The sequence below is a fragment of the Armigeres subalbatus genome, chromosome 3 (assembly GCF_024139115.2).
Source record: "Armigeres subalbatus isolate Guangzhou_Male chromosome 3, GZ_Asu_2, whole genome shotgun sequence".
NCBI classification, from domain to species: Eukaryota; Metazoa; Arthropoda; class Insecta; order Diptera; family Culicidae; genus Armigeres; species Armigeres subalbatus.
Window position 1 is genome coordinate 353857743 of NC_085141.1, and position 27303 is coordinate 353885045.

A 27303-nucleotide genomic window follows, 5' to 3' on the forward strand; every position below is an offset into this window, starting at 1 on the left:
TGTTTAATGCATGGTGAATTGGAAACAAACAAAAAAAATGTCCAAATAAAAAAAAATCTCGTGAAGAATATAGCGGAAGTAAATAGAAAAGTGAAGTATTTTAACCTTGTAACATTTTTCCCTAAGACGCTCAATATTATTTATTCTTTGAAATTTTGTTATATATTGCAAACTGTATTTTAGATAGGTACTATCGCTAAGAAAGATTCGAAAAGAATTCCTTTTGGAATTTCAAAGAAAAAAATCCGATGGAACCCAAAGTATTCCTTGTTTAAATTCCGAATTTTTGTTTGGTTCATGTGGTTGATATGATAGATCCGATATTATGTGAATATATACAGCTGAAATGATTTGCATAGATCTTTGAAACTGCAACATTCAAGTTGAGGGTCACCACTTGATACAATACCCATCATCGCCATATCCAATCCAGCCGACACGCGAATAAATAAATAATCAGTATATACGATAATACCCTTAACTCCGACCAATCGAGGCCCAACGTACAGCGGAATTAACCCGAGTCAACATAACATCCTTTCCGAGAAATATACGTTTACCACGTAGAGAGCACCCATCGATTTTTGCATGACTCATTAGGATAATTGATAGGGATTTTCTCGTTTTCTCGATTCAGCATTTCGCTTATCCATCCATGCGGTTCCCAACCCTACAGGCCAGATGCATTTTTTCCCGCCAACACTCGTAGCACCGAAACCGGCACTGGGCGGAACCGCATGCAACACTACATATTTGTGCGGTACGATTACTATTTGCCGCTCTTGTAAATAAAGCTGAAATGGACCACACTAAATTGAGGCTTCCGGGGCTTTCGCGAATGAGTCCACTGCGTTGGCCTTCGTATGCATGTTTTTAAAAATTCACCGACAAAAGCAAACATTGGCGCAAATTAATTGAAAATATGAACGACACACAACGAGCCGGTGGAGCTGCAGCGATTTTCCTCGCGAGAAAATTCGCGAAATTTGGACCAACCTTCGACGTTGTGGTGCGGGTAACGGCATGTCGCATGCCAGTTGGATCCAGCCGAATCTGTGTTTTGGTTTGCAACGCTAGCTGCATCTCCACATCGCAGGTCGAGAGGTGGTTCAATATTCGAACGAATGGAACTTGAAACCAAGTTTGTGTTTGTAGAATAGCTGAAAAATATTATTCACGCTATGAACCGCAAGAGGGTTGTTAGGTTAATAGGGTAATCGATTTTATTATTATCATACTTCTAACAGTTTAGTAGCTTGTGTATAAATTACATTTTATTTTAAGAAAGATTTAACAAATCATCATAGTATAAAAGGCGAACACAGTTAACCGAATCTTAGCAACTATATACGTAGAAAGTGACTATACCAGACCAGCTCGAGATATCTAGCTGTTTTCTGCGTTGAAAAAATGAGTCCTGCTCATACTGACTGTACGTACAACGACATCCCCCATCTAACCGATGATGTTTTACGACAGCTGGTAAAAATATATGAACCGCGCAGCGAAAGAACAATACCCGCGAGGCAGTTTAAATTTAATTACCAAACCCCACCAATAGGACCACAACCGAAAACAACATCCACTATATGAGAACGGCAGGCGGTGTGTGTTTTGTTTTTCTAATCGGAATTGGGAGAATTGGGATGTATTTTCTCCCTTGCCATCAACATGTGGAATATAGATGGCTGTAGATGTTGCAAACTGTGGCGCCGGGGGTGAGTCGGACATGAAAGTACCTCAGTGGGACTGTCTAAGCATTGTCCTACTTATCATTACGGTAAGAATAAGAACATATAGGTATGATCTAATTAATGCTGTAATACTGTTTGAAGTTTAGTTTATAGGCCTATTGAGTACAGTCACTCTCAAAATTGAGCGTACACAAGGATTAGATGAATATATTCGAAAATTCCAAAGGAAATTTAATTGTTGGCTCGGTTGTTTTTAATGCATTTCAATATTCATCCCTTCCTTTAATATATGCGTGCATAAAATGGTTGAAATTTTTTCTCTAAAGTTCATTTATTTGAAAATAATTTCAAAATACGCCTATTAGATGTGACAAAATTGAGCGTACAGTGATTTTTTTCTATAAAATTTCTTATTATAAACACGATTAATGTATTTTAATATTGTTTTTTCATGATTATATTTATAATAATAAACATCCGCTACTTAAACATTCAATGTTTTGAAACTAAACCATATTTTGGTCAAAATGGCGAACAGGTGAGAGGTGAGAACATTGCTATTTAACAATTCAATGCTGCTGGGCAAAATAGATGCTTTAATTTGTATGTTTCACCGGCATCGTATTTTATATATGATAGAAAATCGAAATCGAGCAAGACATACGTTTATTTTGGGAAAATTCAGTCGGTAAATGATGAAAACAGATGTAAACATACAGAGAAAACGACAATTGTTAGGAATGACATATTTCAAATTTAGTATGACTTTAACATAAATTTGTTTTAAAGCTCGATTATTGTCTCAGGTATATCATTAAGAGTAGTATTATTGAATCCAATCATTCACAGTCGAATCCTAAAAGTACAAGGTGCATGTTAAGGTGCCGAACAAAAAAACAGCTTTTCAACCTCGTAGAGCACTTCTGATTGAATATTGAAAATATAGCTTAAAATCGTAATTTCATAATTAATTTTGGATTAAACTCCACGATCTGTTACCATAAGGGATACAATTGGATGATTTTCATGTGGCGAGTAAAAATCAACTTTTTTAAGAGTTTGGCAGCTTATTTAATGATATCTTGGTGAATTTAATTGATTCAACCAAATTTGTCCCTACGGTTACTGAGTCTTCAAATATAAAATGACATCTTATAATGTATCCGTGTGCTGCTCTTTTATTAATATTATTATTAATGAGTGTCCTGAGCTTATAAGCTGCCTATACATCGACTTTTAAAAAAAGTTATACTTAATTTGAAATATGCCATTCCCAACATTTGTCGTTTTCTCTGTATGTTTACATCTGTTTTCATCATTTACCGACTGTTTTTTTCTAAATTTATCATATGTCTCGCTCGATTTCGATTATCTATCATATATAAGACTCGATGCCGGTGAAATCCATATCTTAAAGCATCTATTTTGCCCAGCAGCATTGATTTGTTAAATAGCTTTGTTTATACATCTTAATTGTTCGCCATTTTGACCAAAATATGGTTTAATTCAAAAACATTGAATGTTTAAGTAGCGGATATTTATTATTATAAATATAATCATGAAAAAATAACATTAAATGACATTAATCGCTTTTATAATAAGAAATTTTATAGAAAAACATTCGCTGTACGCTCAATTTTGTCACATCTAATAGGCGTATTTTGAGATTATTTTCAAATAAATGAACTTTAGAGAAAAAATTTCAACCATTTTATGTGCGCATACATTGAAGGAAGGGATGAATATTGAAATGCATTAAAAACAATCGAGCCAACAATTAAATTTCCTTTGGAATTTTCGAATATATTCATCTAATCCTTGCTGTACGCTCAATTTTGAGAGTGACTGTATATTCAATAATTTATTTCATGAAGTTTTGAATAAATTCAATAGCTCACAAGTTTATGTATTTCGTTCAAACTGGTTATCATTCAGGACTCTGGGCAGCAAATGTTTTCTGCAAAGTTTGCTAAGAGTCAGCGAAGACACCAGGAAGTAATTTTATTTATAAAAAGCGCTCACCGCACGGACGTTTGGCGAATTCTAAAGAAAAAAAAATCTCTGGTGCTTTATACTTTATAGTTTCTGATAGTCCAGGAATATTCCTGGAGGCCTAAAACTTTTTTGAAGTTCCATAAAAATGCGCAAACCGGTAGTTTAATTCGTCAATGGTGGAAAATCTAATATGTCTGTAACCGCATATTTGCCCCATATGAACAGGAATCCCACCAAAGATGGGACAAATATGCGGTTACAGGCAGTCAACGAAAATAAACCTAGAGGTTGGGAATCAAAATTTGGAAATCAAATATTGAGATAAAACCCTTGATAGTTTCCAGCACGTTTGACATTCGCATGAAATTTTTGAAATTCTAAAAGAAATGCGTCCGTGAAATTTTGAAAACCCCAAAAGATTCTTGGGCTAAGGTTTCCTGAAAATTAAAAAAAGAACAAAGAAGTTAGTAATAATTGTATTGCCCAAAAAATCATGATATGTATTTTCTTTTAAATCATGTGAAGATTCGGAAAGACATCATGAAGTCCACTAGAGTTAGTACCTATAGAAGATTACTGAAGGCAATTAAAAAATAAACATAAATTATTATTAGGAGAATATGCTCCGATTCTTCATCTGCAGTACTGATGCCCAATTCGTTATTTCACCGTTTTGAAAAACTGTTTATAATAATACATCAATAATTTTTAAGTATTTTAGTAATTATGAAATTTTTGCTAAAACAAATCTTTGCCATTGGATTACGTATAAGACAACTTTCGAAAGTGATGCCGGCAAACAAGGACAATCATCAATCCGTCGTGGAGTTCCTCGAGGTCCACAAGTATGAGTACTACACTCATGACCACCCCAGCACGAAGCCGCTAAAGGCTTTGCTGCGAGGACTCCACGACATGAAGGAAGAGGAGTTAAAAGCTGAGCTCGAAAGTTGCGAATTGAAACCGGTGGCCGTGCACAAGATCGCTCGTCACGACAAGACGAGGAGATATCGCGACCAGCTTTACCTGGTCCACCTGGAGCACGGCTCCTCTACGTGGAAGGACCTGAAGCTGGTCGGCGTTATAAATTACACCGTCGTTGACTGGGAGCGATATCGGCCAGTGCACCGCGACGTCACGCAGTGCACCAACTGCTTCAATTTCGGGCACGGCACCAGGAACTGCCGCATGAAGCCGCGCTGCAACAAGTGTGGCGAACCCCATCTGACTGATGAGTGCGACAAAATGGAGGTGGCCGATCCCAAGTGCGCCAACTGTGGCGACAAACATCGGGCCACCACAAAGGGCTGCCCAAAGCGAGCCGAGTTCCTGGAAATCCGGAAGAAGGCTTCCACCAGGACCATGCCGAAGAAGAACCGTGTTCCTGTAATCAACGAGGTGAACTTTCCAGCCATCCCGGCTCCCCGTCGTGTGATTCCAATACTCCCACCGCTACAGCCGCACAAGCGACTGGCAGCGGCAGCTGCATCGGTCCAAGCTCCAACATCGTCGGCACCATCCAACAGCGAGTGGCCCCCGCTCCCTCCTCCTGGGTTCCATAGGCAGTCGGAGAACGAAGCCGTTCCACCGGAAGAATCTGCTCCGCTGTACACTCCGGAGCAACTGATGCCGATATTCGCGCAGCTCGCCACTAGGCTGCGCAGCTGCAAAACCCGCTTCGACCAGGTCTTCACTCTTGGCATGTTCATCATCGAAAATGGCTGCTAGGGTGGGCCTGGTCAACTGGAACGCTTGCTCGCTCAAGAGCAAAATAATTGAGCTGAAGGATTTTCTTGAGGAGAAGGAAATAGACGTGGCGTTCATCACCGAAACGCACCTAAAACCGGAGGTGAACATCAACATCCCGGGCTTCCGCATCGTGCAACTCGACTGGCCGACCAGGGGAGGTGGTGTGGCCATCGCTCTTCGATACAACATCAACTGTCGTCTGCTTCCAAGCTTCCAGCTCAGTGTCATCGAGGCCATCGGTGTCGAAATCACCACTTCGGTCGGCACAATCGCGCTCATCGCGGTGTACTGTCCAACGCAAGCCAAAGCCGGCGATGGATCATCGGCTGCCCTTCGGAGGGACATCGTCAAGCTGACGCGGAGGCAAGGCCAGTATATCATTGCCGGCGACTTGAATGCCAAACATCAAGCCTGGGGCAACAGTCGCGGCAATCGAAACGGCACCATCTGGAGCAACGACATGGAGGAAGGCCACTACACGATCTTGAGCCCGGATTCCCCCACTCGGCTGAGTCGGTCCGGTGCCCACGCAACGCTCGACCTCTACATAACAAACCTGAGTGACCACGTCTCGCAGCCGGTTGTATACCATGAGCTCAGTTCGGATCACTATCCGGTGGGCTGGGCTCCTCGGTCAATCGGCACCAGCAGTTACGACGGAACTACCACCGAGTGAACTGGCAGCGGTTCCAGCAGTGCGTCGATAACACCGTCGATTAGGAGGTAGGTCCGGAGACGCCGGAAAGTATCAACGCCAGCTGTGCGCCATCGAAGAGGCAAACTCGGTGGCCAGAGAGGAGCATGTCCCGACGGCTCGGCAGGTAAGCAACTCCTTAAACATCGATACACTCACCAAAGATTTGATTCGATTGCGGAATGTCACTCGCAGGCAGTTTCAGCGTACTGGACTGCCTGAGCTTAAGGCACGCTGCAATCGAATCACAAAAATTATCAAGGCCAGAATGGTGGACCTCAAAAATAACGACTTCTCGAATAAGATCCACACTCTCCCAGATTATGCTAAGCCGTTCTGGAAAATGACCAAAATTCTAAAATCCAAGCCTCGGCCCATTCCACCTTTGATCCCACTAGACAATAATGGCTCTAAGAATCGCTTGATAACTCCTGCAGAGAAGGTCGCTGAAATAGGACGTCACTTCGTCAGCTAACACAATCTTGGGCAGAACATCGTCAGTCCACACGAAGCAGCCGTCAATGAGCATGCTAACAACATCCATTTGATTCCCAACGACTTCTCGGAGGAGTTGGAAATCTCAGCTGACGAATTGACGGCCTATATCAAATCGTCGAAGAACATGAAGGCCCCAGGCTTCGACAGCATCCTGAATCTCGAGCTCAAACAAATGAGTGCTCCGTTCTTTGAGCACCTCTCGCTGATCTTTAATCAGTGTCTCCGGCTCAGCTACTTCCCATCGTCCTGGAAGTCAGCGAAAGTCATCCCCATCCGGAAGCCTGGGAAGGATCCTTCCTCCCCCAAAAGTTATCGACCCATCAGGAGGGCAGTTCACATTTCAAAAATGTTCGAAAATTCCAACTCCCATATGTCTATTAGCATCATTTTGATAATATGGGAGTCCCGGTAAAAATTCAGGTAATTCGGTGGCCATTTAGGGGTGGCGCGAAGTCAATTTATGTTTATATGGAAATATGTATGGGAAAAACTTAAAATTTATTCAAGTCTCCCTACAATTGTCAAATTGTGATGAATTCAAATAAACATCCCCAACCTCCATTTTTGGAGTCTATTTGAGCTCAACCAGTGGATAACTCATTAATTTTGATTTATATTTCCACTGCTACGTTGAGGCTAATTACACCATTTTAGCCATTTATCTCATATTTACACTGTCAATAGAACCGTTCAATCCACTCATAACTAATGTGTTATCCGGAGGTCTCCTTTATATAGATTCCAAAAAGGGAGGTTGGGGATGTTTAATTGAATTCATCACAATTTGACAATTGTAGGGAGACTTGAATAAATTTTAAGTTTTTCCCATACAAATTTCCATATAAATATAAATTGACCTTGCGCCACCCCTAAATGGCCACCGAATTACCTGAAATTTTGCCAGGACTCCTATATTATCAAAATGATGCTAATAGACATATGGGAGTTGGAATTTTCGAACATTTTTGAAATTCGAACTGCCCTACCCATCAGCCTTCTCTCAGGGTTATCCAAGCTATTCGAAAAAGCTATTCATCATCGGTTACTTGAGTCTGCCGAAAATCTCAACATCTTGCTCGAGGAACAGTTTGGTTTCCGACGCGGTCGGTCAACTGTACACCAACTGACCCGAGTTACAAAGTCCTCAGACGGAACAAGTTTGTCTCGAAAACATCCGCCATGGCCTTACTCGATGTCGAGAAGGCATTTGACAATGTATGGCATGATGGCCTGGTGTACAAACTACAACGCTACAATCTTCCCAGCTACCTGGTGAAAATCATCAACAATTACCTGTCGGCAAGGACATTCCGGGTCTCAATCAGCGGAGCAAGTTCCAATGCGCACAATATCGTCGCAGGCGTCCCCCAAGGCAGTATCCTCGGCCCCTGCTGTTCAACCTGTTTACCTCCGACATGCCAGAACCTCCAGATGGCGGCATTCTGTCTCTGTTCGCAGATGACACATCCATCGTCTACAACGGTAGAGTGATCAGAGCGCTAGTGGCAAAACTCCAACGAGGCCTGGATGCCCTGACAGAGTACCTCACCAGCTGGAAGATCTGTATCAACGCGGCGAAGACCCAGGTCATCATTTTCCCCCACTCCAAATCCCCTAAACTTGTTCCGCCTGGGGACTGTAAAATCATCCTCAATGGCACGACTGTGGAATGGGCCAATGAGGCCGACTACCTTGGCTTGACCCTCGACAGCAAGCTTATTTTCAGGCAACAGGTTGACAAAACGGTGACAAAGTGTAACGTCTTGTTGAAACTACTGTACCCTTTGATCAACCGCCGGTCGTCATTGTCCCTGAAAAATAAGCTCGCTGTCTACAAGCAAATCATCCTCCCTGTGATCGAATATGGCATGCCGGTCTGGGAGAGCTGCGCTAAAACCCGCCACCTCAAACTTCAAAGGGTCCAAAACAAACTCCTGAGGATGATCCTCAACACCCCTCCCAGGACAAGAACATCCGAGGTCCACCGTCTGGCCGGAATAAAAACCTCACATGAACGCTTTGGTGAGTGTAAAGAAAAGTTTAGGGTCCGTTGCTTGCACTCGGACCAAGAAGCGCTTAGGGCGCTAGTTCCAATCTAGGTTATCAAATTTTTATTGTAAATATTAGTGTAAATAGTAGTTAGGTTATCAAATTTAAAAAAAAACACACTAGCGCCTCCTGAAGGCCGTCATTATACATTATATTTTAAAAATTAAGTAGAAACATAAAAATAATAATAATAATTAAAATTGAAGTTGGAGGGCCAAGCCGGCCGATCACTGTACATGTTAAAAATGATTGTAGAACAAAAAATGTTTTAAATAAAGAAGAATTTTACTACTACTACTACAACTTTCGACTTCGGAACCGCAATGCCGTAATCTGAAAAAGTGAGGTAGGGACACGGCAGGTATTTTCGTCTGTTCGTCATAGTCTCGAAAACCAATAAAAAAGACGCTTTTTTGTAAAACTCATACGTACCAAATCGTAAGCTCAGGAGAAACGTTCTGCTATAGTGGAGTTCTAGCAAATGTACGTTGCTTTCGTTGGTTTTAGCCCCTACGACGATGGACGGAAATACCTGCCGTGTCCCTACACAACATTTTCCAAAAATGGTGACAACGACTCAACGAGTAGTACTCATATAGCTCTTTAAGAGAAAAATGGAAAACATGCATGTTGTAGTTTGGCTCTTTCGCCACCTTCTCAGATTATGGCAGCGCAGGGTGTAGATAACAGAAAAAATTGGAACAAAATGCTGGGCTAGAACCAACAGCAGCCTTTTGGTCGCATGTCTCAAAAATTATTGACGAGCGGGAGCTTGCGGAATACGGAAACCTAAGAATTCTACTTAAGGACAACCCAATCCTGTTATTCGTTTTGTTTTGTATAGAACACTTTTATGGCGGCAGGTTACCGTGGAACTGTTACTTACTTTACTCATGGATCTTTTACACCCCGAATGGTGCAAAGGGCTGACATGAAAGATCTCCATCATGAGAAATGTCCTGCTACAGCTTTAACATTTTGCCAGAATAGATTTCGGTCGACTTCTTTAATTTATTTATTGAGGCTGCTCCACCATGAGCCGCTAGGTCTGCTTCTGCCTAACGCTTGATTACAGATTGCATTTCGTTTTTAAGCTTTGTTCACATCCAACGATCTGGATTTGTTGACGTAGATAACTTGCCGAAGAGGAGCGATCGATAAGGTCGTCGAGCATACTCTGCTTAGCTGAGAGCTGTTGAGCTAGGAGTGCAACGTTATCTGCCGATTCGAAGTCATTTTGGTGCTCCATTGCTACCGGCTGCCATTTGGTATGGTTCACGGTTAATCGAACGTACCAGGGTCTCGTCGATTACGATGAGGATGATAGAATACATGCTTGCCTCACACCAGCCACAACCCGGATAGAGTCGGACAAGACCCCGTTGTGCAGCAGCAGTATTCTATACAAGAAGTACTCGTATTGCGCCTCGATGAGATCTATGATTTTCTCAGGAACCCTCTTGCGTCTCAGGGCGCCACATATATTCTCGGTCGAAAGCTTTTTCGCAGTCAATGAATGCCAAGTAAAGGTACTCTTGGATTTTGTTGACTTGTTCCAGAATGTTACGGAGCGTGACAATCTAAGATAATTTCACTGAGCTATCCTGCATCCAGTCGACCGGAAAAGTAGCGGTGTCGCAGATATTACGAAATAAACGATGCAGTAGCTGAGCGGATGTCGTGAGACCAGCTTTCATCATCTCGGCTGAATGCGACTGACTTCTGCTTTGTTCGATATAATGCTTTGTATAGCCTTTTAAATCTCTAGCAGTTGAACGTTTTACCGCGCTGCGCGGCACTGGATTTCAGGTATATGATCAATTAAAACACCACTCCGGTTCGGTGGTACAAAACAGACTCATTTAATTCACCAAAACTAAACTTACACCTAACCTAAGTAAAGTGCGGGTCTCTCGCACGAGACCAGCCCGTCGGCGAACGCAAATGCGCTTCTCTACTTCTTTAGCTGCGTCGATTTCTCCACTCTTGGCGCCAAACTCTCGTGAGTGGCATATGGATGTTACCAGACCTTTGGACGCGGAACCGTCGTCACCTGTAAGTAAACAAGAAGGAGGAAACGATTAAATTGCCCTCCGCAGCTCAGAAGCAAAGTTCTGTTTATCAATATGGTCCCTTCTGAGCTACGTTGGCAACGGTAAATGAGGTACCTACGCTCAGTGTTGGTAAAATCACTCATAAATCTCAATCAACGAGCGCTCCCGTGCGAATGAAATCGTCTGCGATTTTAAAGGAATGCATCACGCTTGAATTTTCATGCTAAAACGCATCATTTCACTCATTTTCCAAAAAATCATTTTGGTCTAAAAACGCATTTGAAATCAATTAGGGGGGAATGTTTTGCTTATACATAAAAGAGTGTCTAATATTGTATGCGATAAACGTCAATTTACTATTTTTATCGAAGGAGAACAAAAAACAACCTACAATGATCCAAATGAACGAATCGAAGCAGCCATGAGTTTTTAGGTGCTGAGTTGGGTGCGTTTCAACCCACGCTTGATTTGAATCATCCATGAGTTTTGAGATTTTGTGTTTTAACCAACACTGCGCTACGCTACAATGGCAGCTGACCTTGGCCAAAAAGTGTTATTTTCCCCCCATTGCTGAGTGAATGTAAACTGCGTCGGGTATTTAAATTCTTAGGGGATACATGGGCTTATTCTACAAGTGGAGTGACGTGATATTGCTCGAATGACGTGAGAAGAGTCGTATAGCTCCATTTGAATAACATGGTCACCTCACGTGAGAATTGCTAAAATCGACTCACCTCACGTCACTCGACTCGTAGAATAAGCCCAACTGTACGAGATTTGGTCGCTACACAGTGACGGAGCTTCGGTATTGACGCGTGTTATACGTCGAATCCTAGACAAAATCATGGCTGGCGCTTGAAAAGTTAATTGAAGTGCTAGAACCAGTGTTTCAGCTGGTCAGTTGAGTTGGTCAGTCACACGTTTCTTTCACAGGCATCGTTGCATTCATCTTCGCCCCGCTTAAGCTTCGTGAGATATCGTAGAAAAGGCGAATGTCCCCGGTTGCTGTGTCTCTCTCTCTCCTCCGTCGACGAGAGAGTCCGCGGACGCTCGCTTGTCCCGTCGACATGAGCGTTTTACTTCCTTCTCCAGAGCCGAGTATGGTTGACGGTCTAAGACTGTGACTCCTCTGGTTTTTATTCGCTCTATTGTGGCTTTGGTTTCTCTTCGCTGTTCTATCTTCTTCCAGGTCTCATCGGTGATCCATTGTTTTCTCTGGGTGCGCAGTTCGCCCAGAATATTATTTGGTCTTTCAACCTCTAGTTCGTCGTTGGACCAGACGATTCCGTTCCGGTTTGAGACGGTGTTTCCCCACGATTGGTGCTTTGCGTTCAGGTCTCCGGCGATGATGAACTGCCCTTGCCGCCGAGTGAGCTTGACTATATCCCTTTGTAGCTCGGCCACCGTCGACTTTGGCTTGTGTGGGACAGTAAGTCACGATGAAAGTGACGACTCCGATGGAGCTGGTGACTTCCACTTCAACGGCATCGGTGAATTTGAGCTTGAAGTCCGGCAGCAGGCGGCAGGCGATGTTGCGTCGCAAGGCGATTGTCGCTCCTCCCCCTCTGGAACCTGTTCGATCGAACCTCACCAGTCTAAAACTCGGAATTTATGCACTTACCTTGGGCTCCGGTGATGAAAGCGGCTGTAGGACAAAAAGTCGAAGGTCAAAAGGTCGAAGGTCAAAAGGTCGAAAGGACAAAAGGTCGAAGGGACAAAAGGTCGAAACAAAAAAACTGCGTCAAAAGGTCGAAGGACAAAAGGTCAAAAGGACGGAAGGCCTTTATTTTTCTTCCTTCTTACTTATTTCTTCTTCCTTTTTCCTTGTATTCTTTTCTTTCTTCCTTTTTCCTTCTTACTTCATATATTTCCTTCCTTTGATTCTTTTTCCTCCTTTCTTCATTCTTCCTTCTTCCTGCCATATTTTCTAATTTATTTCTTTTTTTTTCCTTTCTCTTCCTTCTTTGCTTTATCTTTCTTCTTTCTTTCTAGCTTTTTTCTTCCTTCTTTCCACCTTTTTTCTTCCTTCTTTCCACCTTTTTTTCCTTATTTCTCCCTTCTTTTTTCCTTCTTTATTCCTACTTGCTTAACTCTTTTTTACTTCTTTTTTTTTTCTTTTTTCCTTCTTTCTTTCTTCCTTATTTCTTCTCTCTTTCTCTTTCTTTTTCTCTCTCCCCTTTTCCTTTTCTCTCCCCTTTTCTTTTTCTCTCTCCCCTTTTTTTCTTCCTTCTTTTTTTTACTTTCTTCCTTTTTTTCCTTCTTTACTCTTTCTTTTTTGCTTCTCTCTTCCTTTTTTATTCCTTCTTTCATCCTTCTTTCTTCCTTTCTTCTCCCTTTCTTCCGTGTTTCTTTTTTTCTTTTTTCCTTCTTTCTTTTTTCCTTTTTTTTCCTTCTTTCCTTCTTTATTTTTTCCTTCTTTCTTCTTTCTTTCTTATTTCTCTGTTCTTTTTTCTTTATTTCTTCCATCTTTCTTCTTTATTTCTTCTTTCTTCCTTATTTATCTCTTCTTTGTTCCACATTTCTTCCATTTTTCTTCTATTTTCCTGTTACCTGCTTCCTCCTTCTTTCTTTTGCTTTGCTTCATTGTGTCTTCTCTCTTTCTTCTTCCTTCCTTCTTTCTTCCTTCCTTCTTTCTTCCTTCCTTCTTTCTTCCTTCTGCTATTTTCCTTTTTTCAACCTTCTTTCTCCCTTTTTTCCTTCTTCTTTCTTTCTTTGTTCTTGATTCCTCATCTGTTTTGTTCTGTTCTGTTCTTCTTTCTTCTTTTTCACTTCTTATTTAAATCTCACTTCTTACTTCTCCGTTCCTCATTTCTCACATCACTTTTCCCACTTGTCACTTTTTACTTCTTATTTCTTCCTTTACACTTCTCACTTCTCATTTACCTATGCTCACTACTTTCATCTGGCATCTCACTTGTCACTAGTCACAACTCCCATCTCATTTCTTGTCTTTTTGTTCTTTCGACCTTTTTTCCTTCGACCTTTTGACATTCGACGATAGGACACATATTCGACCTTTTATCCTTTCGACCTTTTGTCATTTCGACCTTTTGTCCTTTCAACCTTTTGACCCTTCGACCTTTTGTCCTTTCGACCTTTTGTCCTTCGACCTTTTGACCTTCGACCTTTTGACACAGATTCGATGAAAGCCGCGTCAATCTCCTTCTCCTGAAGGAAATCGCTGAGCTCGATGATTTTGCTCTTGAGTGAGCAAGCGTTCCAATTTACCAGACCCAACCTAGTAGCCATTTTCAATGACGAAATGGCCCAGAGTGTAGATCTGGTCGAACCGGGATTCGCAGCTTCGAAGCCGAGCCGCAAGTTGGCTGAACATTGGAGCCAGCTGCTCCAGGGTGTAGGGCGCCCGGATAAAAAATATTATAAAATTATAATAAATTTTATTGTTACAGCCTCATTCAATACAATATAGCTACCATTGAACATTATGTAATTTTTACTATTAAATCACCTAAGAATTCATTGTTTTGCACGATTGAATGAATGGTAAATGGGACTTTTACAAAAGATTATAGGGGTTGTTACGTATCTTTACAATAAAAAAAATGAAAATTTTCCATACAAAATTCAGAGCAAAACAACTGATTTTACTGTACTTCTATTAGATGATTTTCATCATTTAAACAATAGAAACAAATGTTCTTCTTATGTTTCTCTTACTTTTTATTTATTGTTTTACCATAGAAAAACATCAACTTAAATTTAATAAATAAGTATACTATTACATTAAACTCTACTACTTGATTGTAACTTTACAGCCATGTGTTTCGACATCAACAGCAAAGCCCGAACGGAACGGTGGTATTAACGGAACATTTTTTTCTGTAAAGTTACAATCAAGTAGTACAGTTAAATGGAATAGTATACTAATTTATCTTATGACATGCATACATCCCACTTAGAGCAAATTTATTCAACTCCACTTAATTCTTGAGCGGTGCTCATCTGGTTTAAGTATTAAGCATTGGTGAAGGAATTGTCCCTAAACAAACTTTAATATCACTTGTCATAAGACGAGTTTGTATTATCCCATTTAATTCCACCACTTGATTGTACTTTGACACATACGTATTTCGACCTCAACAGTAACGTCGTCTTGACAAGTCGAGTCAAGTACGAGACACTGAAGACGACCTTACTGTTGAGGTCGAAATAAGTATCTGTCAAGGTACAATCAAGTGATGGAATTAAATGGGATACCACAAACTCGTCTTATGACAAGTGAAGACATTCCACTGAAAAACACAACATAATTTTCTTAACAAACTTTAACTTCCAGACTACGAATTTTGTTATGAGCAATATTCCCAAAGAAAATGAAATGTGTAAACTTTTACATCGTGTGATATAATAGCTTATACTTTAAATAAATACCATATAAAAGTAATTTTCTGTTCAAGGAGGTAATTCCTGCTAAATGCAAACAATTTTAATAAGTATGTTGTTTAGAAAAAATGGACATTTTCAAAATGTGTTATGTTATGACAATATTTGAGTTGATTTTTAATTTTTATTAAATAGTTGACCAGCTTGATGGACACTCGTATAATATGGCGTGCATAGTGAGATCCAGCGAGGACGTAGGCAAGATTCTATTAAACCAACGATCCATTACATCTACCAAACGATCCATTAGAACTACAAAACGTTATAACTTAACAGTTGCGGACTCAATCGTATCGCTACAAACTATGAAGTATATCCTGATGCTGAGTCTGCGTACTTGTTGTTTGTTGCATAATAATCCACGAAGCTGATAGTGTTGTCAGTCATAAATTAGGTTATTCCTTGGATTATTCTAGAAGGTAACAAAATTGTTTCATTATACAAGTGCAATTTAAGAACATGTTGCCCCTACATTGGTTAACGACGGATCAAATGTCGATGGTGTTATCATTTCAGTGATGATTGGAATGATGGCAACGATCTTGCAATTCACACAATTTGATGATACCGATCGATAACAGGACAGAACCACATGCTAGCAATGGAGCTACAGGACCATCTGAGGATCCTTCATTTATTCATTTATGATGTGTTACCTAATTTTCGTCAATTATGGGAACAAATAGTAAGGACCTGTGATAAATAAATAAAAAATAGTGTATGTTAATGCTCGTCAAATGTATTCCGTGCATCACAAAACCGGAAACATTTAGTTAAACTCGAAAAGCTTCAAACTAATACTTTACGGAATATTTTATGGTTCTAAGCCACCTACCTTATGCTGCTACCCAATGGTATTTTACCGAGTTGCATCGGTTGCCGTAATCTGCTACTCAAAATCCAGCGGCTCTCATTCAAGGTATGCAACATTTAGTGTGGAATGCTGGGTCGGATCGCTTGGCAGCTGCAACAGACCAGCCGCAGCCTCAGGAGATGATCATAACGGCTAGCATGCTAAAAGGAGCCAACTTTGAGGGGAGATTCCAAAACCTATAGCAGTGACGTCCTCCTTTCGTCAGAACACCGGTGAAAGAAGGTACTATGCAATTTGGTCCAAGATAATCCATTCTCTGTCTGTCGTTCATCCACTAATATCATGATGGCATCCGTAAACTAAGAGTTTTAAAGAACACTTCGGATCAAATTTAATTAGGTACGTTTTAATTTGGAGAATCAAACAACTGGAATTTCACTTGGACAAAATGAAGATAAATAAACAAAAACGAACTGTCAACTGAGTAAACGCATTTACTGTTAAAGAAAATCACACAAATCTCAAATTAATAAAAAGATATTTAATTTGTAAAATATGTTGAATTTTATCTTGCTTTCTTGCTTAAGTTCAAAGAACTTTTTAAATATGATTACAATCAAAATTTTGTTCCTATAAATGTATATATGTATGTTTTTAAAATAAGTTAACTATCAATAGACTCTATTGTTATTTCATTGTTTTCGTTTGATGTTTAATAAGTTTACATATTTCCGAAGCAAATAATTTTCGGTAATAGAAGAGTTTTTTTGAACAAATATCTAAATTAAATTTAATGTATTTTTTCAATTTACGAATATTTGGTTAACAATAAATAAACAATACAAATATAATAGAAATTATTGCTTACAATTGAATGTATTGTTTCCATTATGTGAGTACAATACAGATTTTTTTCGATCGTAAAAAATCTACAATAACTTTACAATAGGTTGTATTGATTATCATACAATTTATTATATACGAATAGTTTATACCGTACAAAGTATTGTAATTTTTTATCCGGGCGGAGCGGAATCCTTCGAGGGTAGAGGATGCTCATCTTGATGTTGGCGGAATCTAGGAGGAGGGAGTGGGGGCCATTCGCTGGAGGATGGAGCCGGCGGTGTTGGAGCTTGAACCGACGCAACTGCTGCTGCCAATCGCCTGTGCGGTTATTACGGTGGGAGGATTGGAATCGCTCGACTGGGAGCCGCGATGGCCGGATAGTTCACCTCGTTGACTACAGGAGCACGGTTCTTCTTCGTTTCTGGTGGAAGCCTTCTTCCGGATTTCCAGGAACTCGGTTCGCTTTGGGCAGCCCTTTGTGGTAGCTCGATGTTTGTCGCCACAGTTGGCACACTTGGGATCGGCCACCTCCATCTTATCGCACTCGTCAATCGGATGGGGTTCGCCACACTTGTTGCATCGGCTTCATGCGACAGTTCCTGGTGCCGTGCCCGAAATTGAAGCAGTTGTTGCACTGCGTGACGTCGCGGTGTACTGGCCGATATCGCTCCCAGTCAACGACGGTGTAATTTATAACGCCAACCAGCTTCAGGTCCTTCCAGGTAGTGGAGCCGTGCTCCAGATGGATTACGTAAAGCTGGGAGCGATATCTTCTCGCCTTGTCGGGACGAGCGATCTTGTGCACGGCTACCGGCTTCAGTCCGCAACTTTCAGGCTCTGCTTGGAGCTCTTCCTCCTTCATGTCGTGGAGTGCTCGCAGCAAAGCCTTGAGCGCAAGCTTGAGCGGCTTCGTGCCGGAGTGGTCATGAATGTAGTACTCATACTTGTGGACCTCGAGGAACTCCACGACGGATTTGTTGTGGTCCTTTTTGACCGGCATCACTTTCACGCCCTCGCTGCAAAGCCGAAAACTTCAGCCCTTTGGCGATTTGTAGGGATTGAGATGGGGATAATGAAATATATAGATTGAATTGAATAAGAGGGCATATACATTAGTAACGAGTATTAGATGCTAGAGTGACAGATGAACGAAGTCGGATTTCAGTTTTGTGATGAATTTCGCGGGAAGAAATAGTGCTTCCGAGCTGCTGCGGATCGAGCAGCTGCTGGAGACGGCTGATTCGGATGCAGACTTCTCTTCCGGACACGACAATGATGATTTGATGATTTCATGACACGATTAATTGGCGAATTTTCTGAAACAAATCCGGCGAATCGCCTTTCACAAACACAGGCGGGCACTTCTCCTTCCGCTTAGGTTGCACCTGTGGCAGCTGCGATTGCTTCTTCCTCTTTTTCGGCGGATTGCCGGCGTCATCAAACGGCAACGGTGAGAACACGTTGGTCTGCAAAAGCTCCTTGGAGGGGTTACCCTCACTCACTTCTAATCAGGCGAGCGTGTAGACCAGATGTGTTTGAGTACAAGTAATTTTGTGAACCCGGAAAGTTAGCGCAAAAAGATGTAGAAAACCCCACAGAGAGAGCTTACACTTTGATTATTCAGGCAACTAAGGAGTTACATAGGCAGGTATTACCCTAACTCAAACTGTTCTTGCCAGGACCTTTTTTACGTTTTGAATTAGTGCTTCTGGTTGGCGAGTCCGAGGACCACCATTTCACGCTACGGTCAGTGACCTTGGTCACAAAAGGACCTAAATGCAAAGGACGATTGCTCCTCCTTGGCCATGGCCAAGAGCCATTGACGTCAGAAGCGAGGCTCCTGAGAATCCGAACCAATCGCTGAAAACCGCCATTCCAGCCGACCGTTAACCAACCTGGTCCCTTTACCAACCTCATCCGATATTGCCGCCATCGTGAAATTCCTTGCGCCAAAGGTAAACCTCCAGATTTGATCCGGTAACCCACAGCGAGCGCTTGCAGGATTGCTGATCAACATGAAGGTACGTGTCGTATGCCCTATGATCAGTGGAATCCACATCATACTCTTGCTACAAGTTATCAACTGAGCCTTGATTGATTAGTTTACTTGAGTGATTGACTGCCATTTTGTATTCGCGAAGCCCCTCCGGTTGCCCGGTAATGCGTCGAGCCTGTGACTAGGTGCGAGTCCCGCGCTGTTGAGATGGTAAATACATAATTAGCTTCATAAGTGTCAACCGTCTAAGACGAGTTTAGTATTTTCCATTTTATTCCACCACGTTTTGTTATCTTTGCAGATACGTGTTTCGACCTCAACTGTTAGGCCGTCTTCAGTGTCCCGTACTTGACTTGACTCAAGTCGAGTCAAGTTGATTGGTGAAACCTCATAGTGGGTGAAAATTCAACACGGGAGTACTCACCGGATTTTTTCGCATTTTACTTATTTGTGGCTTCTCCCACGCAAGGGCGGATTTGAGTGAAAGGAACCATAAAGTGAGTTGTTTCGCGATTTCGTGAATGGCCTATGAGCTTACTGTCAAGTATGTGAACAGGATAAGATATGTTATTTGTAAATTAAAGAATTACTTTAAATCCCCATTAATTTATTGATATCTCGGATTTCGCTGCTGTTCGGATTTTGGCCGCCCACGGTAGTCTAAAATAATTTGGCCAACATATTATTTTTTTCCAGGGAAAAAAAATGCTTTTTTTTTTCAAAACACTCCAGATTAAATGCAGCCACATTACATCCTTGCAACTGATGCAAACGACACTTCCCTAATGGGTCCCACACATAATTCAAAAACCAATTTTCGCTAGCCTCTTTTCTTCCCAATACTCGAGCACCAACTGAAATGCGCCTTCAATTAACTTCCAAACAATGAACGCTAAGTACCGATGCTGAATGAAAGCCAAAGCACCCACTGAAAAAAGGAAAAATCGTCCGAGGCAAGGAACAACCAACGACAATGAATGAATGGCAGGCACACACTTGCCTTTATCTTGATGTTTGTGGTGTTGGCTTGCTTGCAGGATCATGTTGGTAAATGATATCGTACTTACTGGCAAGTCGTCGTCGTTCCGCATTTGTGTGGTTTGCACTGATTTCCACTCCTATTTATGTGAACCAATTTTCCACCCGAGGGGCACACAGAACCATAAACTTCAAAAACAGCACCCAGAGCAGTGAACGGTTGCTATCGTTGCTGTCGTGGTTGAAATGCCACGGACGGGAGGAGAACGGGAAATCCGCTTTCCACTACGAGTAAGTAAGAAAGTTATCAAATCAAAACATCGCTCCTGATGAAAATATGAAATACTTTAGTGAAGATCATTCGACAGGAACATTTTAATAACAAGGCTTGGGCTAAACTGTATATTTGTTAGGAGAAAAGTCACTTTCACTAAGGAATTTTAACTCTGAGATCGAATTCTTGACCGACTAAAACAAATCGACAGGAACAAAACACTAAGATAAGCTGAGAGTATTGGTTTCCTATGGGATGTAATTTGAATGTATCCTAATTATCCATCATGCCTACTTCAAATCAAGAAAACAGCCCATCAACAAAGGGTGAAAGCAATCAATCACTCCTTCGTGTGAGCAGCTTAATCACCAGGGAGATTAATTAAAAAGCTATTTAAAAACCGAAGTCGGAGGGTCGGTTATCCGATGGATGGTAAATTGGTGGGAGGAATGGAAATTGAAAGTGACAAAAACCCCTGCAGTCAAGGACTGTTTCGAGTGGTTGGTGACACGCGCGCGTGTGACGCTCTGCGAAGGTGTCGGACAGACGAGGCTTAGGGAATTATGAAGTGCGTTGTTGAGCGATTAAAACGGATTTGTCAGACGCATCGATATGGGCGACCGTTGCCGCATTCTGTCAAACCCTGTTAGTGTGTAATTAATATGGAATAATTATATGAATTCCGGTGATCCGCGTATCCGATGAAATACAAAAAGTGGTAGAATCGAATGGATACTTGTTTTTAGATTATTAAGAAACTCCAATAGTCATGAGGAGTTTTGCTTTGTGCGGAAAGAAAAACGATCGACCGGTCACCGAAATTTTGTTTTGCATTGTGTGGGTGAATAAGTTAATCAGAAAGGGAAAATTTAGTTCGCATCCAGTTGTGTAGTTCGGTCGATAATTAAAATAATTAGCGTTCGTTCGATTGTTTTTGTTTTAAATCATACTACACGCTATACACGGCAGACCGTTTATCAAAATGAACCCTGCCACACTCTGTACCCCATATATAGGGGAGAGCGACTGTTTCATGGCCCCTTCTTGCAGTAATTGTATCTTTCGATGGATAATACGGTCAATACCCAAGATACAATCACTGTGCTGCAGTGGAACTGTCATAGTCTGAAAAATAAATTAGACATGTTCAAGTTTTTGATTCGCAATTCCGATTGCGATATATTTGCACTCTGTGAAACATGGCTTTCTTCTGAAGATGAAATCAACTTCCACGATTTTAATATTATTCGCCAAGATCGGGATGACCATTATGGTGGCGTTCTTTTGGGGATCAAAAAATGCTACTCCTTCTACAGAATTCCCATTCCGACTGTTCCCGGCTTAGAAATCGTCGCATGCCAAGTAAATGTGAAGAATAAAGATCTTTGCATAGCTTCAGTGTACATTCCTCCAAATGCCTCTATTAATCGTCGACATTTTTGGAGCGCAGTCTCCCTCCTATCATCTCCAGTATTGATATTGGGTGATATGAACGCACATGGTATTGGATGGGGCGAAACGTATGACGATTATAGAGCGCCTATTTTCTATGATTTGTGTGACGATTTCAATTTGAATATTTTGAACACTGGTGAAGTAACTCGAATAGGACCAAATGGTCAACAAAGCCGTATTGATCTGTCTTTATGTTCAAATTCACTATCATTAGATTGCACGTGGAAGGTAATTCAAGATCCCCATGGTAGTGACCATATGCCGATAGTCACCACAATTAAGAGTGGCTATCAACAATCTGAGCCAGTTAATGTTCCTTTCGATCTCACGAAGAACATTGACTGGCAAAAATTGGTATTGAATCAACTGATACTCTTCCCCCTTTGGATGAATATCGATTCCTTACTGAGTTGATTCAAAAAAGCGCACTAGAAGCTCAGAAACGACGCGTTCCAAGTACATCTGTCATCAGAAGACCAGCCACTCCTGGATGGGATGATGAATGTACTAAGTTGAATTCTGAGAAATCTGATGCCTTCAAGGCCTTCCGTAAACACGGAAGGTCAGAGCTTTTTGAAGAGTATTTGAGGCTCGAAAGAAAACTCAAAAATCTTCTCAAGGCAAAAAAACGTAGCTACTGGCGACGTTTTGTCGAGGGACTATCACGAGAAACCTTAATGACAACACTTTGGAAAACGGCTCGCAACATGCGGAACCGCATTTCCACCAATGAGAGTGAAGAATACTCCAATCGATGGATATTCAACTTCGCAAAAAAGGTCTGCCCAGATTCCGTACCAGCAGAACCGCTATTTCGAGAATCAGTAACTGATCCCGGTTCTTTGGGTGGACCATTCTCAATGCTGGAACTTTCTATGTCTCTTCTTTCATCGAATAACTCTGCTCCGGGATGCGATAACATCAAATTCAATCTTCTTAAAGACGATTACTTGACCTGTACAACTGTTTCATGGAGTACAACATTGTGCCACCTGAATGGCAACAGGTCAAAGTAATAGCTATTCAAAAGCCTGGGAAACCAGCGTCTAATCACAATTCATACCGACCGATTGCCATGCTATCATGCATGAGAAAGTTATTAGAGAAAATGATCCTTTCAAGAGTCGACCATTGGGTCGAACAAAATGCATTACTCTCAAATACTCAGTTTGGTTTTCGAAAAGGTAAAGGAACAAACGATTGTCTAGCGTTGCTCTCTTCAGATATTCAGCTGGCCTTTGCGCACAAGGAGCAATTGGCTTCAGTATTCTTGGATATTAAGGGCGCTTTTGATTCAGTTTCCATAGAAGTACTGTCAGACAATCTGCACAGTAGTGGATTACCCGTTATTTTGAATAATTTCTTGTATAATTTGTTGTCAGAAAAACAAATGAACTTCACACTCGGCACTCTGACAACTTCCAGAAATAGCTACATGGGCCTTTCCCAAGGATCATGTTTAAGTCCCTTGCTTTATAATTTCTATGTTAAAGATATTGACAATTGTTTGGAAGGACAATGCACGCTCAGACAACTTGCAGATGATGCCGTGGTCTCTCTAAGAGGTCCATGTGCAGCTGTCTTGCAAGGACCATTGCAAAGTACCCTGGATAATCTGACTGTTTGGGCCAGACATTTAGGGATCGAGTTTTCACCGCAAAAACTCAGTTGGTTGTGTTTACTAAGAAGCGGTATCCTGCTCAACTGAAACTCAAGCTGTTGAATGATGACATCAACCAATCTTTATCTTCTAAATACCTTGGGGTCGTGTTTGATTCCAAATGCACCTGGAAACTCCACATTGAGTATTTGATACAAAAATGCCGGAAAAGGATCCATTTTCTACGTTCTATCTCCGGAACATGGTGGGGTGCTCACCCGGAAGACCTCATCAAACTCTATAGAACGACTATTCTCTCTGTTTTAGAGTATGGCTCTTTCTGCTTCCTCTCAGCAGCTGATTGCCACCTGATCAAATTGGAACGAATTCAGTATCGTTGTTTGCGTATTGCCCTTGGCTGCATGCATTCAACGCATAGCATGAGCCTGGAGGTGCTTGCTGGAGTCACTCCTTTAAAGCACCGTTACTGGGAGCTCTCACTTAGAATACTCGTCAAATGTGGAACAAGTAACACACTTGTCTTAGATAACTTCGATAAAATGCTTGAACAGACTTGTCGTTCAAGATTCCTTAGAGTCTATCTCAACTACATTTCTTCAGATCTTTGTCTTCCGTGTTATAATCCACCTCGAGTTCACTTCACCAACGACAGTTCCTCAATTGTATACGATCTGTCCATGAAACATGCTATTCAAGGAATACCAGATCATCTTCGACAAATATCTATTCCTCCCTTTTTCAGAAAATAAGAACATGTCAATTGCAACAACAGATATTTCACTGATGGTTCTCGCATTAACGGATCCACTGGCTTCGGTGTTTTCAATGTAACTTCAACCACCTTCCGAAAACTTCAGGAACCGTGCTCGGTTTATGTTGCTGAGCTGGCAGCAATTAACTTCGCTTTGGGGATAATTTCCAATCAGCCCGTAGACCATTATTTCATCTTCTCGGATAGTCTTAGTTCTATCGAGGCACTCCGGTCGATGAAACCTGTTAAGCACGCATCTTACTTTCTTACAAACATAAGAGAGCAGATGTGTGTTTTGGTCGAAAGATCATTCAAGATTACCTTTGTTTGGGTCCCATCTCACTGCTCAATCTACGGCAATGAGAAGGCAGACTCGCTGGCAAAGGTGGGCGCACAGGAAGGCGAAGTTTATGATAGACAATACTCGAGCAACGAGTTTTTCCCATTAGTCCGTCAGAGTACTCTTCAAAGTTGGCAAAGAAATTGGACACACAACGAACTTGGACGGTGGCTATTTTCCATAGTTCCAAAAGTTTCTGGGCGAGCGTGGTTCAGAGGTGAGGACTTAAGTCGAGGCTTCATTCGCACGATGTCGAGGCTTATGTCCAATCACTATTCACTAAACGCACATCTGTACAGAATAAACCTTGTCGATAGCAACTTATGTAGGTGCGGAGCCGATTATGATGACATCGATCACGTAGTTTGGTCCTGCTCGGAAAATGACGCCTCCAGAGAGCAATTATTGGATACCCTTGTGGCCCGAGGTAAACAACCCTTCAGGGAAGTTCGCGGTGTTTTGGGAGATCGTGATGTTGTCTATATGCAGGCCATTTATAGTTTTCTTTGTGTTTCTGACATCAAAATCTAACATTTTGTTTTTTTTTCTTTCTTTAAAGTTTTTTTGTTCTGTCTCTGCCTTTTTGTTCCGTAGAGCTCCATAGCTCTTGCCATCCGGAAGATGCTCCCAGTCGAACCATTCCTCGAGCACGACGACACGCCACATCGTCACTGACGCCAAATGCCCGGATGAGAAGCTGAAATTTCCTGATCCCAAATCCTAAGCCCCGTCCATCCTTAAACATTGTAAACTAACCTCGAGTCACCACGAGTACGCTGGCTTCTACCCCTCTCTTACTAACTGTATAATAAAATGATATTGATTGTATATATCACAAAGAACCATGGCTCCGTAAAGTGTTATACACGCCTGAGCCTACCAAATAAACGAAATTGGAAAAAAAAATATAGGGGAGAACGGTCCAAAATGCACCCCTTGAGCTTTTTCGATGTTTTCGCCCATATAAACAAAAATACCCAACCATTTCAACGTGTAGATGCAAAATTTACAAACCCAGCTGCACATGGTACAGCACCCAAATCAAACATGTCAAAATATTTAAGTTCGTTGAAAATACACTTATGTTTTACACCATGATATGGAACCTGTATAGGGTTACTATTTCGTATGGGTTAGTTCGGAATGATACTAACGTTGTGTAACACGTACGACAAAAAAAGGAATTTTTTGAAAAGTTTCCTGATAAACCTGACAGTTGGTGCGCACCTAAATTGTCATTCATGGTGGCAAAATCGGAACCGTATATTGTTTCCTCCTCACCGCCGTCATGGATGACGATACCTTCTTCTTCTAATGTCTTCAAATCCTCGATAAGACGTCGAAATATTTTAGCAGTCCCAAAGTAGGAAAAATCGTTATTTTTGCATACCATGACCCAATTAACGTTATCAGTGAGACAACGCAAATGAGGCGGCAAGTTTCCCAATACCATATACACGAGAAGAAGTTTGTATCTTGATATGGCATTTCATAATTGATTTGGCACAATTTCAGCAGCATCTTGGTAAATAAAAATATTCACCGTTTTTCTGTTGAAGAAAGTACTGTTTTGAAACTTCATTCCATCAGTGTAATCACACATGTACCCAGGAACTAATACCTTATCTCCAAATGTGGCTTTGTACACATTTGTGTCGTCCAACAGTCCCCTTAAAGTATCGAGGATCGGAACCTAGAAGTAGAAACAGTCATTGTGCTCTCCATCTTTTTGAAGGTTAATTTGTTCAGGAGCCACATATGAGAAATTTTCACTAAAATATTTTCTGCGCATGTATGCTGAACGAAAAATGCCTCCGAAGCCAAACACTTTATTTATTAAAAGACCATCCTTTAGTTCACCAATAATACTAGCTTTAGAAACGTCGGACAGATTAAGTTTTTCTGCCTGTTCTTCTCTTTTTTTACTCAAGTAATTTGATTGTATCCGACCTACTTTCCCAAGAACTTCTATCAATTCGTGTATCTCACTGTTCGTAACATGGTGCTTCAATAGCAATTTAAGGAAGAGGCAGGGCCGGATTTAGCCGGAAGGGGGCCCCGGGACCGACGGTATGTGGGGGCCCCAAAATGTACAAAAAAGGTTGGTTTTGGTACATAAGATTTGTGGGGGCCCGGGGCCACGGCCCCCCCGGCCCCCCCATAAATCAGGCCCTGGGAAGAGACTTCGCAATAATTTTTCCACTACAGTCAGAGGATGTAGATCTTCTGCCCTGTACTCCGTTTCACTTGTTTCTTCTTCCTCAATCAAATTGTAATCACAAATCCGTTCCGCGACTCTCTCATCGTCTTCTTCATCCGCACAATTTGTAATTTCTTCCGGTGTCGGAATTTCTATGCACTTTTTGAAGCCTATTACTTGTCGCGAAAGGCTTTCTCGTTGGACACTGAAGAGGACAATATACAGGTTGTCCGGATGCAATATGGTCGGAAGCGTGCCTCATAATTTTCTCAAAAGTTCCTTCTATAAACCCGCATGTAGCTAGCGAACACTTAAACAAATAATCTTTCTTTGTTTGTTCCTGATGCTGAAATCGAATGTGCTTCCGGAATGACGAGAAAGAGCCAAACTTTTTCACGCATTTTGGAAATGGACATTTGAACAACTTTTCCTGGCGGTGGAGTCAAATATGCACTACGTAGCACTTAATATCAGATGAAACCACTTCACAATAATCGCATTTGATATTGAAATCCATTTTAAACCAACCTTTTCTTGATTTTTCAATACGACGACCGCGAACACTGAAGCGTCTTAAAAATGGCGACCGATCTGTTTCAAATCAAACTCACCGCTTTCACACGTCAAAGTAGTTTCACACGGATTCGAGTAAACATAATTTGACATAGTTGAACTTTAGTGTCAAGTGATGTAAATTTCAGATTCATTGTTTATAATTAAACGTTGTTCGCTGTTCCATTTATGTGCATGACAATTCGCTCAAATTTAGATGCGATTTATGAATACATGATATGGTTTTGCATGATATTTTCAAATGCGCTTTTGCTAATGTTCATTTTTTTCTGTGCATTAAACCATATTGGATATGTCCTCCATAACTGTTCAGTTTAA